Raw genomic sequence first — 14,951 nt, forward strand, 5'->3', positions numbered from 1 at the left:
CAAAGACTCCCTATGCTGTGGAACAAAATCCCGGTATATGTGAGGCAGAGCACCTCGCTGGCCTTGTTCAAGAGAAATCTTGACCAATGGATGGGAGATCGCAGATATACCCCAGGGATTACCTCAGTGTCACTGCTCGACAGAGGCACAGCAAAATAATGGGTATAGTTCCCCATACTAAAGGGGTGGCGTAAGCCACAAAACTATGGGCTAGGCTTGTAAATGCCCTTGGGCAGATAGCCTAGTATGAACCTATGAACCTATGAACCTATAACATGGAACAATAGGTGACACACATAGTTATGGGTTACCCACTTGAGTTGTATTTCCCTATGTGGAATAGGTGGGTCATGTCAGCTCACCAGTGTGCAACCCCTATGGTAATATATGGTGTGATGCATATGTGGGGGTGTTATGTTATGATGTTTATGGGGGTTATACTGTCACAGAGTTTTTCCAAGTCAAGGTAGGCAGTTTACACTGTCATCCCCTGTCCATGGCGTTGGTGACTCTGTCATACAGGTCAACCGAGTGTAACTGACATTAACCCTTCCTTGACAAAGCCTAAGTGTACTTGATGGATTTTGTGCAGGTCATCAATGTGTTTGGTACTGGGGTTCACTATAAACTGTGCTATGGCCTTGCAGAACAGCCTAGTTAGGCTGCTGGGTCTATCATGTGACTGAGTAGGGGAAGCACCACCTTAGTCTAAAGAGGTGACAGTGGTCATCCATCAAACAGCTGGGACAAAGGAGGTAGTCAGTCCTCCTTTGAATATGGTTCATTATGGTGTTTTAAAGTTATGCTTGGGGTCATGTAGGATGCATCTTGTGATGTGATAGGCTCCCATGGCACATGCATACCATGACTTTCACATGGCAGTGGTGACCTGTTCCCTACATATAGGAGATGGGGGAGGTACTGTGGCTATCCTGATGTACTGATCACGAAGACAGGGGGTGAGGCCTACACCGACACTGTCAGACATCCAGTATTGTATAGCTGGTATAGCGGGTGTCTTTGAGCACCTCAAGTGAGCAGTTGGAAGTGCTACCTGTTCTTTTGCACACATATGTGCAGTAGGGGAGATGACTGTCTGTAGAGGATGTAGACAATATTAGGTCTGTGTTTGTTGTGCAGATTTGCAAGATTGATCCCATTTTCATGGACACGGCAAGGAGACATTGCTCCAAATTGGGCACCTGCCCCTACTGTGATTCAGACAGCAGTATGTTATCCCTGTTATGGAAAGTATGTATTGTAGATGTCCAACAGACAGGTTTACATATCCTAGCAGAGGATGATGCAGGCCTGCTGAGTATACTGACCCTAGTTACATGGGTATTGTGGGAGATGGTGACTGCAAACATGACCACATGATGGTTGCTTTGCCAGTGAGGATGACACTGTAGGGATGCTGCAGTGGTAACGTGTATTGTGTAATGTCAGCTGCAATATGCCTTCACCTCATGTGGTGGTAGCCCCTGGCCACACTAAGGCATCTGCACATCCACTGTTGATGGCTTTCTGGCCATTTGTGTGGTGGCATGGGTATGTCTTACAATGTATATTAGGGTAATTCAAATGACCCTGGATCAGGGTACAGACCCGGCCCCTAATATAGTTGATGAGGTTCATATAGGCCGAATGGGCTTCCTGGTCAAATGTGTCAGCAGGTAGCTAGCTGTGATTTGAATAGGTGTGTGCTGGCAATGGTGAACTGCCCCTGCAGTGTCCCCTGTGCATCTTACTACCAGTACAGTGTGGAGGTGTGTATGTGCCTCATATATACAGAAACTCCATGTCCCATGGCCTTACCGGCTACACTTTGGCATCTGAATGTATGTTGGGATGGTTGACCAGGTAGGCTGGGCTGTGACCAACCACATACATAGCCAGGTCAGAGGCACACCAGTGTTTCTCCACTGGAGTCCCCTATGTGTAATATGTTTGACATGGGCTGACACCTGCTTGGCTGTGGGACACAGGTGTGTGGCCATGTATGGTATGTGCTGTGTTTGGCTGTAGTGTTCCTCTGTTGCTCTGCTTTGGAAATCCACTTTGTTTGTGGATGTGGATGTTGAGGACCACTACAGATGTTTGTGTGTGTTGTGCAGATGTGGGTGGTGTGTGAGGTGTACTGATTGTGTTGACAACCTGTGTGGGTCCAGATATGTGGCTCTGACAGGGGCAGAGCATGGACTGCATGTTCCTACTGTAATTGCATTTCTCACTCAGTCTGTTCCTTGCTGGTGTTTGTAGATGGCTGTCCATCCATGCACATGAGGCAGGTGCTACACAGTGCCAGGCCACCCATATCAACTACAGTGGCTGGGAAAACTGTAGAACATTGTCATCCATATAGTCCAGAATCTGAGGGAGAAAGGCCAGGGAGACATGAGGGTATGGACCTACTGACCACATGATTACTAATACAGTAGGAGGCTAACACCACAGTAGACCATGTAGATGGGCTAAGAACAAGCAGTAATAGGTGCAACAGGTACATGCATTGCAACACCTCATACGACATGCAGCAAGTACCATGAAACATCAAGATCAGCGGGGCAATGCATGCTGTATTGCCACTATGTTGCTGATACCCACAGTCATACTGTTTTCATGGATGGCAGGGTTGTGATGAGGGGGTTGGCGGTAGATAGTGATGGCAAAAGTGGATGTGCAGGGTCTGTACATAATGGTGAGCAATGTATGCAATCTTGTGATGTGTTCCTCTGTTCATGTCTGTCAGGGGGGATGTATAGACATCACAACACACCCTTCTCAGAAGCTGACACCACTGCAATTCTTGTTGCCCTGAGATACCATCACTGGGTGCTGTTGTCAAGGATTTGCCACAACCAGCAACTATCCGCTGCACTGTGGGCAGACCTGGTAGCAACAGTGAATGATGTGGGACACCTGGACAGGAGCTTACAGGTCCCACACCATACTAGCGATCCCATACACCGTGCATGATGAAGGGCTGCAGCTGTGGCCAGGGACCATGCTGGCACAGGGGGAGGGCCTGCTACACAACCACCACTGTCAGCCACAAAGAAGTTCATGGCACACCTGGGGTCAGCCACCAGATCACAAGAAACCATCACTACATATGTCATGGAGGTGGCTGGCACAGATTCCACAGCTGAGGAGCATCCAGGTAAACCTCCAGTGGTTATCACGTTAATACTGTAGCATTCATAGTGGCAGCCTCTGCATACTTGTTTGCATATGTGAGGTCAATCTGCATTTGTGGGTGGGGATTTCTAATGCACACATGTGCACACATATTGTGAATGTCAGCAATTTGAGTAGTATCACAGCTTGTACTATACATGTTGATAAATGCACATATTATCCTGTACCAATGCCACATGTGTGTATGCTGACAATACCTCTCCTGTACAATTCCAAAAGTACCTGTGGTGTGGCTGGGGAACATCAATCTTTAGCAGGTGAATGTGGAATTTTCATGTAATGGCTCACCTATACCCTAGGCATGTTAAGGGCTGCCATTTTGTCATGCACATGACAGTTCAGCGTATCAGTGTTGCAATACGTGCATGTTCACTTGTGGTGGGGTTCATTGCAGTGCATTACATTGGTAATAACAGTAGCATATATGCAGGAGCTGTAACATATTAACACATAGTTATGCATAGGTGTAGCCAGTCTGCTATACAGGGGTGCATTACTATTGTGTAAATGGGGGCACTTAGTGTTAGGTGAGGGTCCATCCCATACTGCAACTTGTGATATATCTCACAGGTGTATGGTACTAGCAACATTAACTGCACATAGCTGCAGTGCATGTTGTTCAGAGCCAGTCCAGAGTGTGCCTGCTCTGGTCTGATTGTGTGTTGTGCATGGCATCAGTCAGAAGGTGTGCTGTGTATAATGCCTCTGTGGCACCTCACCTGAATGTATGTGTCTGCGTGTGTGTGTGTGTGTGTGTGTGTGTGTGTGTGTGTGTGTGTGTGTGTGTGTGTGTGTGTGTGTGTGTGTGTGTGTGTGTGTGTGTGTGGATCAGCAAACATTATAGTGCAGGTATTCATGTAGTCATGTTGTCTTCCCCTCACAGGTGTCCATGGAGGTTGGAGTGTGTCCCCCTCAGAACCTGATGTCAGTGTGTCATTAGACTCTGATGATGATGGTGGCCATTGTGACATATATGTGGGGCTGTTGTAGGCTGAATCTATCCCATTGATTGACATCTCACTTTCACCCCAACATCCCCAGACACAGTCAGTATGCCCACACATTCCTAGTCCCCAGCAGCCACAGATATTAGGCAGTCATAGTGTGGTGGCATTGGACAGTGTAGTGTGGGGATTATGGCATTTGTGACTGTTGACACTAGCTATAGACAGAGAGCTGGCAAAGGCCTCATGCAGGCAGATTGACAGGGGTGCTCAAAGGAAGACTGCTGGGAATTCAGCACCTGTCAGAGGTGTCACAGCACATGTCATCTGCTGGATTTTCCGGTCCATTATGGAGGCAAAGGCACATTATGAATGGTACACCAGACGGATGCTCAGGGCATGGATGCCACAATGTCTGGCATGCACACCCTCTACAGCATTGGAGATGTCTTACATCAATTCACTGATGTAATGGAGAGACAGTGAGGTGAGATATTGCCAGTCTTTAACCATGAAATGACTGTGCTTGAACATGTGGTGGGAGTATGGTGTCAGACACATGGACGTAGGTCAGCAGCAATATCAGCTGAGAGCCCAAGTGGCTGTCCACATTCACACTCCTGTAGTGGCATTACTACCAGCACTACCAATGGGAAGGTGCTGTCCACACCACAACATGGCAGGCCATGGGCACATGGTCCTTGGTGGTCCCGTGAGGGACACAGACCCAACAGACACTGGTAACTGTCAGGAAGTAGTACCACATCTGACCTTGGGCATGGTGTTGCCAGTGCCAATCCTGGAAGAACCAGTTCCTGTGTTCATGGCCGGAGACAGTTAACTGTAAATTCTGCCATGTACGGTCCATGGCTGTCCAACATAACCTTGTGCACGGCTAGCACATGGCTTGACTGTGTCCATGCACACATACACACACACACACACACACACACACACACACACACACACACACACACACACACACACACACACACACACATCACTGTCACATGCAGGTCACTGACAGATGCACATAGCTCTTCTCCATGGCCCAGCTAAACAGCACCTCACCAGACACACACACATGATGTCAACTGTATGGCACTGCCTAGACCTTTGCCAACCCCACACCCTGTGTATGTGATGATACCTGTGCCACATCCCTGTTATCCATACCATTGATGCAGGGACATGCTAATATTTGTCTGCTGCACAGGGTGAATATAGTACAGGTAAAGGCAGTTTGTAGTGTAGTAGTGTTACGGCCTGTAAGCTGCTGTCTGCTGGCAATTTTCATGCATACACATCAAAATATAAGTACTTTTGTGCCATGATGCTTTATTGCTGTTAGTACTGCTGACTGACTGTTGTCTCACAGACCTTATTTTGTTTCCATTCCAGCTGTCTATGTGTCTAAGTCGTGGTGGGCTGCTGGCATTACAGGAGCTGAGGATGGCAGAGTGGCAACACAGAGACCTTTTCATTGTCAAGGTATGGCTGTATATGTCCATGTTTACCTAGGTGTGTATGCGTGGAGCAGTGTATGAAGGACAATGGGAGCAGACCAAATACCTTGCATGCATACTTCTTGACACAGCATGCTACTCTAGATACATGTCACCTGGGAGTTCTGTAGCATCATAGTTTCATAGGTACAGAGAAGGTTACTACAGTACTGGCCCTGGGTCGCTTACAAGACTATCCAATACTCTATCACCAACAGAAGAATCTATCAGCACCTGTTGCCCCTGGCATTGATGGATACAGGTTAGACCCCTGGGACAGCTTTTTGGTTTTCCATCCACTCATTATGGGTACACTTTATGAGGGTCTGCATCGTACACTGTTTGACATGTATGGGAAGTGCATTCCTGTGACAGTGCAACCTCTGGGAGACAAACCTGTCTCTCCAGCAGGTTTTTTTGCTATCACATATGTGATTCAGGCCTGTTGTGCTGGTAATAAGCACAGAGTTAGACTCACATACATAGGGCAGCTGTTGAAGGGCTGAGCACAACATTGCCCTCTATGCATGCCACAGCCCACCTGTGGGCAATCTGTCTGATACCAAGTGGGGCAATACTGATTCAAGGCTGTCTTTATGGAAGAGGTGTTGAAGGCCATGGATAACCTTTGTGGGTGTTAACATAGCCTTTCAAGTTTCTGCCGATGTCTGCATAGGTACATTACCAGACCAGCCATGATGATAATTTATTGTTGCACTGACTGAGGACTATACAGAGGTAATGTTCACCTTTTGTCAGGATGCAGTCCCTTTACCTTTGTGGTGAACCCCGTCCAAGCCTTTTCTCACCACTGCCACTACTTGGTGGGTGAATGCAACAATGTTATCAGCCTGAGTAGTCAAGTCTGTCAATGCAGTTTGTGCATTTATGGGGTTGCCGTTGATGTGGGAAATAACGGATCCATGTCATCACTGCATAGTAATATGGTACTGTATTCTGCATTTAGCTGGAGGCCAGGACCTGGTCACCATTCCATACCCGCTGTATGACCCCACTGCAGTGTGTTAACATCAGTTTGTGGGTCAATGGCAGACAGCACATGACTCACAGTTGCCACAGCTTTAGGCAGTACCTACATATGTGGGAGGTGGCAGTTAGCATTCATGCCTTCATACATGTGGGTCATTGTGGGTGGAAGTTACTCACAGGACGTACACGTCTACATATTACACACACACACATAGGCAACACAGGGTAGGGTTGCCACCTTATTGAATGTGGAATGTGGGACACATCTTGTAGTATTGTGACACTTGGCAGGACATACCATAACCCACAGTAAGTGAACCAGGCAGGACTTCCCTAAGTTTGCCAATATGACTGCTTCTTTGGGTCACATCGCTATAGGTTATGCTATTTCTCATACCAATAATGTGCTTCTGATGTGAAGTAACTGCTTTATGCAAGTAGTAGACAACATTGGAAGATATTTGTTGTCCTATACTCTGGGGACCTCTATATTGTTTGTGTCGTTGTCACAGGTCACACCTAGCTAATCATGAACTGTGACCTGCAGGGTGGGACAGATGGTCACCATAACTCCCACGTCCACAGATGTCTTCAGAATGTTCTGATGTTTGCCACATATTTTTGTTCCTTTTGGCAAAACATTGTGGTTTTCTGTCAAAGTAGTGTGAAATCATTAAAGACTGATGTTACACAATAATGACAGATATTTTCCTGTCAGACTTCATACCTTCAGAAAATGCATGCGAATACATAACCTCTTATGCAATCTAGTCTGTATGTTTGTCAGAGCAATATTTAAAGATTGACCCTAATATGTGGACTTTGTCCCACTTTCTGTAAGGGGTTGAGAGGTATGTTTGTGGCTGTAACACAGGCACACTGCTGCAAGGGGATATACATATGTACACACACACACACACACACACACACACACACACACACACACACACACACACACACACACACACACACACACACTCATGAACCGCCCTTGTTGATAGTAGATCCCCTACCTGGCTAGTTATACATAAGATAGCACAATATAACACATGAACCACAGAGCTTATAAAGTTTTGCACTGTCTACCACTAATATTCAGGTGGTTGACATCAGCAGATGATGTAAGGATTGCCACTGGGGTGTTAACAGGTGCTTAAAATGGTATAACCATGACACACACACACACACACACACACACACACACACACACACACACACACACACACACACACACTGCTGCAGGAGGACATGCATTCCAACAGTCATGCAGAGAGAGTTGCCAGTTTCAGACTTACAACACCTATCTATCTAAGTTATGTACAGTATAGAGAGCCAAACATATTGCATGCACCACAGTGGTATTGTGTTTGAAATGTGTAACTCTGCATCTAAGGTGCATGACATCTGTAGGCCATGAATAGGTTTGTGATGGTGGGGTTCATAGGGTGGTTCAGACACACAAAATGGTATTGGCATTGCACACACACAGGTAAGGCAGCCACACTGCTACATAGGATATGCATACAATGACACATAAATGCACACAATCGCCAGTATTGAGATTACAACCCGTACCTATCTAGTTGTATGTCAAGGAACACCAATGGTAATTTTAACGCTCTTTATTTAAGACCAAACATTTTCGCCTCTGCTATGCAAAAGCTTCATCAGAAATAACAATAAAAAATGCAAGCGCCACTTTTGAACAGTAAAATCATGATGTCATTTCCTTAGAAACGATGTTGCCAAGATGAATCATACAGAGAGGTGTTCGCACCAAAAGGACCATTAAAAATACAAGTTCTTAACTTTAGAAATACATGAATTCCAATAAAGCCATGACATTACAATCAACATTATATGTATAAAGGTCACAATAGACATTAAAAATGCATTCAACATAAAACATAAATTTAAAATGAGCCATATCATCTCTTGTAACTTTTATATCTAAGTATCGAGGAAATGTTACAAGACTCATTCAGACCAGGGTATGAATAAGCATCCACCCCGATTTGCCACTCTAATTCCCTGGTCTCTAAGAACAGAGACTGAGGTCCACCCCTAGGGCCCATAGTAACATGTTCAATCCCCATAAATTCAAAACTATGTCCTATGTTATTAAGGATGTGTTTAGATAAAGCATTGTCAATTTTTTTATTTTTTATAGCATAACAATGCTGATAGATGCGGTCACTGAACTTGCGGTCGGTTTTCCCTATGTAAAAGCAAGGGCAACAGACGCAAAAGGCAGCATAAACAATTGATTTCGTGTTACAATTAATTTTTGAATGAATAGTATATTTCCTATTCCTGATTGTAAACAAACTGCCCGATCTTAAATATTTACATCTTTTGCAAAAACCACAGGGGCCATTACCAACCTGCCTAGTGAACAGCGTAGGTGAAACGGTTCGTTGAAGCAATTCCTTCAAATTTTTCCCCCTCCTATAAACAACAGAGGGGTATGGACCTAGTTTTTGAAGTAGTGTAGGATTGTTGTGAATGAAGTACCAGTTCTTTTTGATAATGGCCCAAATAGTACCAACTTCTTTACAAAAAGTTAACACAAAACTGGTATGAAAATCAGTGGAAGGAGGAATAATAGTGGCATTTGTATTATCCACCAGAGAGCCATCCAATACATCCATGCCTGGTATATGCCTTAAATAATGTCTTTAATGTCTATTGTGACCTTTATACATATAATGTTGATTGCAATGTCATGGCTTTATTGGAATTCATGTATTTCTAAAGTTAAGAACTTGTATTTTTAATGGTCCTTTTGGTGCGAACACCTCTCTGTATGATTCATCTTGGCAACATCGTTTCTAAGGAAATGACATCATGATTTTACTGTTCAAAAGTGGCGCTTGCATTTTTTATTGTGTTATTTCTGATGAAGCTTTTGCATAGCGGAGGCGAAAACGTTTGGTCTTAAATAAAGAGCGTTAAAATTACCATTGGTGTTCCTTGGCTCGAGGGTATTGGCTTGTGTTTGTGACAGTTTTCCTATTTGTGGTTTATCTAGTTGTATGTAGTATAGTGCTATGTCCTTATTGCATATGCCCCGGGTCTTATATGCTTGGGGCATACCTCTCAACCTGTTATAACAATACATGTGGACAAAGCCTTCAATAATGGGGGATACAGGCCCAAAACTTGTGACAGTTTTTACGTATTGCTCTTATAAACATAGATAACTGATAGAGTGACAGGTTTCCTATTACCATTACTTATGCAAAGACTATGAAACCTGACACTCAGATGTCTGTCATTATTGTCTGACTTCAGCTCTTAATGATTTGCCAATGATTGGCCATAAAACCATACTTTTATGACACATAGAAAAAAATACATGAGGGAATCATCTGAACATTCTGCAAAACTGTGTACAGTTGAGTGGTATGGCCTGTAGAGTGTAAAACAGTGCATCTAAGGTTGATGACATCAACAGGCCCTGTCAATTACTGCAATGGGGGAGTCAGTAGGGTGGAGCAGGCCTCAAAATGGTATAAACAACCATCACTCACAGGGGATATGCTTTGCACACACACATACTTGGCAGTCTTGAGATTAGAGTCCCTACCTATCTAGTTTATTGTACTATAGTACTAAGTATTTATCATGTTAGCCATAGAGCTTATATGCCTGCAGAGTGTCCAGTGCTGTATCTAAGATGGATGACATCAAAAGGCCCTGTAAAGTAGTGCAATGGGGGGGTTAACCGGCCTCAGAATGGTATAACCAAACCCCCCACACACACACACACACACACACACACACACACACACACACACACACACACACACACAGACAGTTGGCAGTCTTGAGATTAAAGCCCCTACCTACCTAGTTTATTGTACTGTAATGCTATGTATTTATCGCATGCGCCACAGATCTTATATGCCTACAAAGTGTCCAATGCTGTATCTAAGGTAGATGACATCAACAGGACCTGTAATGTTGAACAATGGTGGTTTAACAAGGTGGAACAGGTCTCAAAATTTACTGACATTGCACACACAAAGCTTCAGGGAATATACTTACACAGGCATTGTTTGGAATTGAACCACTACCTATACTATAGCAGCATGCACTTATCGCATGTACCACAGGAGTTACACATGTAGAGAGTGTCTAGGAGTGCTGTTGGGTTGGATGACAACAGTAGCTGCTGACAGGGAGACCACTGTTGTGGAGGACAGTAGTCACAGGGCCAAAATATGGGTGGTCATTACACAGACATAGGCCTGTTGGGTGTGTGTAGTCTGCTTTACATGTAATACATACAAAGAAACACACACACACACACACACACACACACACACACACACACACACACACACACACACACACACACACACACACACACACATGCAACTGATGTGAGAGTACAACCCCTCCCTACCTATTATTATACAATTGGCTTCACCATAGTATTGCCACATGCCACTCTTTCAAATATGTGTATGTGTAGATGTTGCAGTACATCATTGTATGCCTTTCAGGATCTCTATCTGTCTGTCTGTCTGTCTTTATCTCTATCTCTCTCTCTCTCTCCTCCCTTGTCTCTGCCTCTCTGTAAATGATAAATTTGTATATGTTACCTATATATCTGTAAGTATATCACAATCAGCAGATCCAGATATATCTTATATGTACCACATAGGGATAGATGGGGTCAAGCATGTCTGATGGGGGTGGGGATAGACAGTTATGGTGTATGTAGCATTCTTTATGCAGAAGGGATATATGGACATCCCAGTTCTGTAGTCAGCTGTGTGTTTACATATGGGTTGACAAAAGCTAAGTGTAGGAGCATGCCCAGTTTGATGATCAATACTAAGAATGGGACTCCAGTCCAGACCTACCTGTACTCCGGTCCAGGATTTTGTGTGCAACAGCCGATTAGCTGATGAGCCCTGGAAACAGTCCAGCACCTCACTGATAGACTAGCTGATGGGTCTCTTGGCTGTGTGCTATCCTTATTAACTGAGTCATATCTAGGGTGGGTACAGAGTGTATTGGACTGAAGAGAGTTTTGCATAATATGTGGGGTAAATTTTGCACAGTACTTTTCTCACAATTGACGTTAAGGATTTATTCACTTGCATCCCACGTTGTGAGGGACATGAATTTTTTGGTGATAGTGTCAACAAATACTCTGGTTTACCTAAAGACCACATTTCTTTAATACTGGAACTCATGGAGGTCATGCTAGACAACAATTATATAGGCTTCCAAGGAGAATATTTCCAACAAGTGAGTGGGCTAGCTATGGGGGCAGCATGTGCCCCCATTTACGCTAACCTAGTGATGTTAGAATGGGAGAACAGATATGTATGTAACAGCATTTTTCAAAATAACATCAAGTCATACTTTAGATTTCTTGAAGATATTTTTGTAATTTGGGAGGGTACTAAGGACAGTACATAATTGTTTATGCAATACTTGAACAACAGCACCGATTTCCTTTCTTTTACACATAACAGCAATGAGGTTAGCGTAAATTACCTCAATATCACTATTTATAAAACTCTGAATGGGTTTAAGTCCAGGATTTTCCATAAGGACACATGGTGCATTAGTTATTTGCATTTTGCAAGTCACCATCCACTATTCCAATAAAGAAGTCTCATCAAAGGGCAAGCAGTCAGAATAGCTAGGATGACTTCCGAATTCAATGACTTGTCTGAACAATTTATTTTCTTGGGTAAAAAAATTGTGGAAAGAGGTTACCCAAGAAGATTAGTAGGTGAAATTCTGGAAGAAGTATATAAAGGTTGGGGTACAAAGTATAAAGCGTTGTTAGGACAACCTTTTAAGAAAGTTGTAGAACAAAACACAGCAAAAATTTTTCAGGGGGCTTGTGTCACAGAGTTTAATACGTTCACTGATTGTTTCATTCAAATAGTAAGAGCCAACTGGAGTGTACTCAAGACTAACAAAGATTTGTACGAAGCTGTAGGTACTAAACCTAATTTCATCTTTAAGACAGGAACTAATTTTAAAAGGATGTTTGAAAGGGTGGAGAACAATGTTAAAATCAAAAAAGCCACTAGTTCATGTGGTAGGTGTAGCCAATGTCCACACATTTATAAGGAGGAGAGTACAAATTTGAATAATGGACTCAACAGCATAGTCAAATTCTGTAAAGGTAATTGCAACACAAAGATGTTAGTTTACCTGGCAATATGTATGCAGTGCTCGGCATTCTATATAGGAAAAACTGAAAGAGCTTTGAAAGATAGAATGTACAAGCACTTCTATGACATCAAGACTGGGAAAGACACCAGCGCCTTGTTCAAACATTCAGTTTCCTGTCTGTCATTTAGTGGTTTCAAATTTGGTTTTATTGACATGGTCAAGTACAATACCAGGAGTGGGGATATGAAAAACACATTATTGAATAAGGAATTGAAATGGCAATTGAGATTGAAGGCTAACATTCCCCCGGGTCTCAATAAATATGTGAGTATCAAACCTGTACTGACAGCAAAGGTAGCCAGAGTTTGATTTACTCAGTATATAATCCAACAGATTCTATGTAAGGGGTAAATGTATCATTTAAAATTTGAAGATTGACACCATTTGAATTTTTTAAGTAACGTGGCGATAGAATGTTTTTCTCACATTATTTGTATATGCGTTTTACAACATTTGAAACCATATTTGTATGTGGTGCTTTAAATTTTAATTATTAGTAATTATGACAATTATATATAGTAAGTGTAGCACCTGTGCTGTTTTATCTGAAGAAGTCTTGCATGGAGACGAAAGCGCTCATTTGTGGATTTATATAAAAGTTTATCGACTCTACTGGTGGCCTGGAACTTTTTCATTTTGATTTTTTGTGTGCTATCCTTATTAACTGAGTCATATCTAGGGTGAGTACAGAGTGTATTGGACTGAAGAGAGTTTTGCATAATATGTGGGGTAAATTTTGCACAGCACTGTGATGTCCTGGTATATCAATGGCAGATCAGTAGAGACTAAAGTGAGGAACTGCTGTCAGACATTTGTCTACTAACTGCACACACTGCAGGGAACCCATGCTACTGAATGACATGTTGTAGTCTGCACATTCTACATTTATGTGGCCAGTGGTTCCTCCTTCCCCTTATATGTAGCCCTTTGTCCTGCTCTGCTCCAGCTGCGGGCTTTGTCCACAGTTGCTGCTCTTCTTTAGTTGTAGTTTTGGTGTGATTGGGGTACATGTCATAACATCGCAAACAGGTTTACAGACTAGATACCTCTGACTTACCTGTTTAGCAGATTGGCCAGCAATATGCCCCATACATCTGCTGTGGTGCTCAGATAGTTTGTGTTGCACTGTTCTTCTAAGGCTACATGTTGGCCATACCTGTCTGTTACAGGCAGACATCTTGACAGGACCAGATATCACAGACAGACAAAGGCCCAGACATGGGGATAGCAGCTTAATATTGGTCTTCCAAATGTAGACAGTTGGTAGACTGGTTTTATATTAGTTTACATTTTCTTATGGGTATGAAGTTTGCATCTCAGCCATCAGTCATTGATGTTTTCACATCAACCTGCATTGTTTAACCAATAGTTTGCCAGACAAATGCAATGTTATGACAAACAGAACAGATATGCAAGGCATACATGTGGACATTTTGATAAACCCTGACATTTGTGGGGTATGGATGGTACCCACTGACTTGTTGTGAGTACTGACACAGTTACATGGCAGATTTTGTGTCCTGGTGCTACACTGACTTGTCACAACTGGCTGTCCTAGTGAGCACCATATCTGTGGCCCACTGTCCCTCCATTGTCCAGCTTTACATCTTGACAGCCTGTAGAACTCCTACCGTGTGTGTAGCTGACATGCAAAATAGTAGGCACAACAAGACTCGAACCATGGACCCTACCACCCACAGTAATATACTTAGCTGAGTGAGCCACAACAGCCACCAGTCAGCACATTGTACTTCCTGACACTATTAACCACACACACACACCTAGCACATTGGCATTGCAACACCTATTATTCTATCAACTTTCTATGTTTGTAAGAGCAATATTTAACACTCGTCCCTGTTTTGGAGCTTTTGCCCCACATTTTATTGTGGGTTTGTACAAGTTTCTTGTTGAAAGAGGTTTAGAGTTGTGCATGGGACTCCATCATTGATATCCATGTATCTGTCCTATGACCCCGCTGTTTGTAAGTCCCTCACATAGTGTAGTGGATTTTGCTGGCTTGGGGCCTACTGCATATTGTGGGGCAACCAGTATTTGGCAGAGAATTCCTGTTGTCCCACATAGCTGTCCATCGTCTGCT

This window comes from Protopterus annectens, chromosome 3.part1 (genome assembly GCF_019279795.1).
Source record: "Protopterus annectens isolate FY-2018-M chromosome 3.part1, PAN1.0, whole genome shotgun sequence".
Classification (NCBI taxonomy): domain Eukaryota; kingdom Metazoa; phylum Chordata; order Ceratodontiformes; family Protopteridae; genus Protopterus; species Protopterus annectens.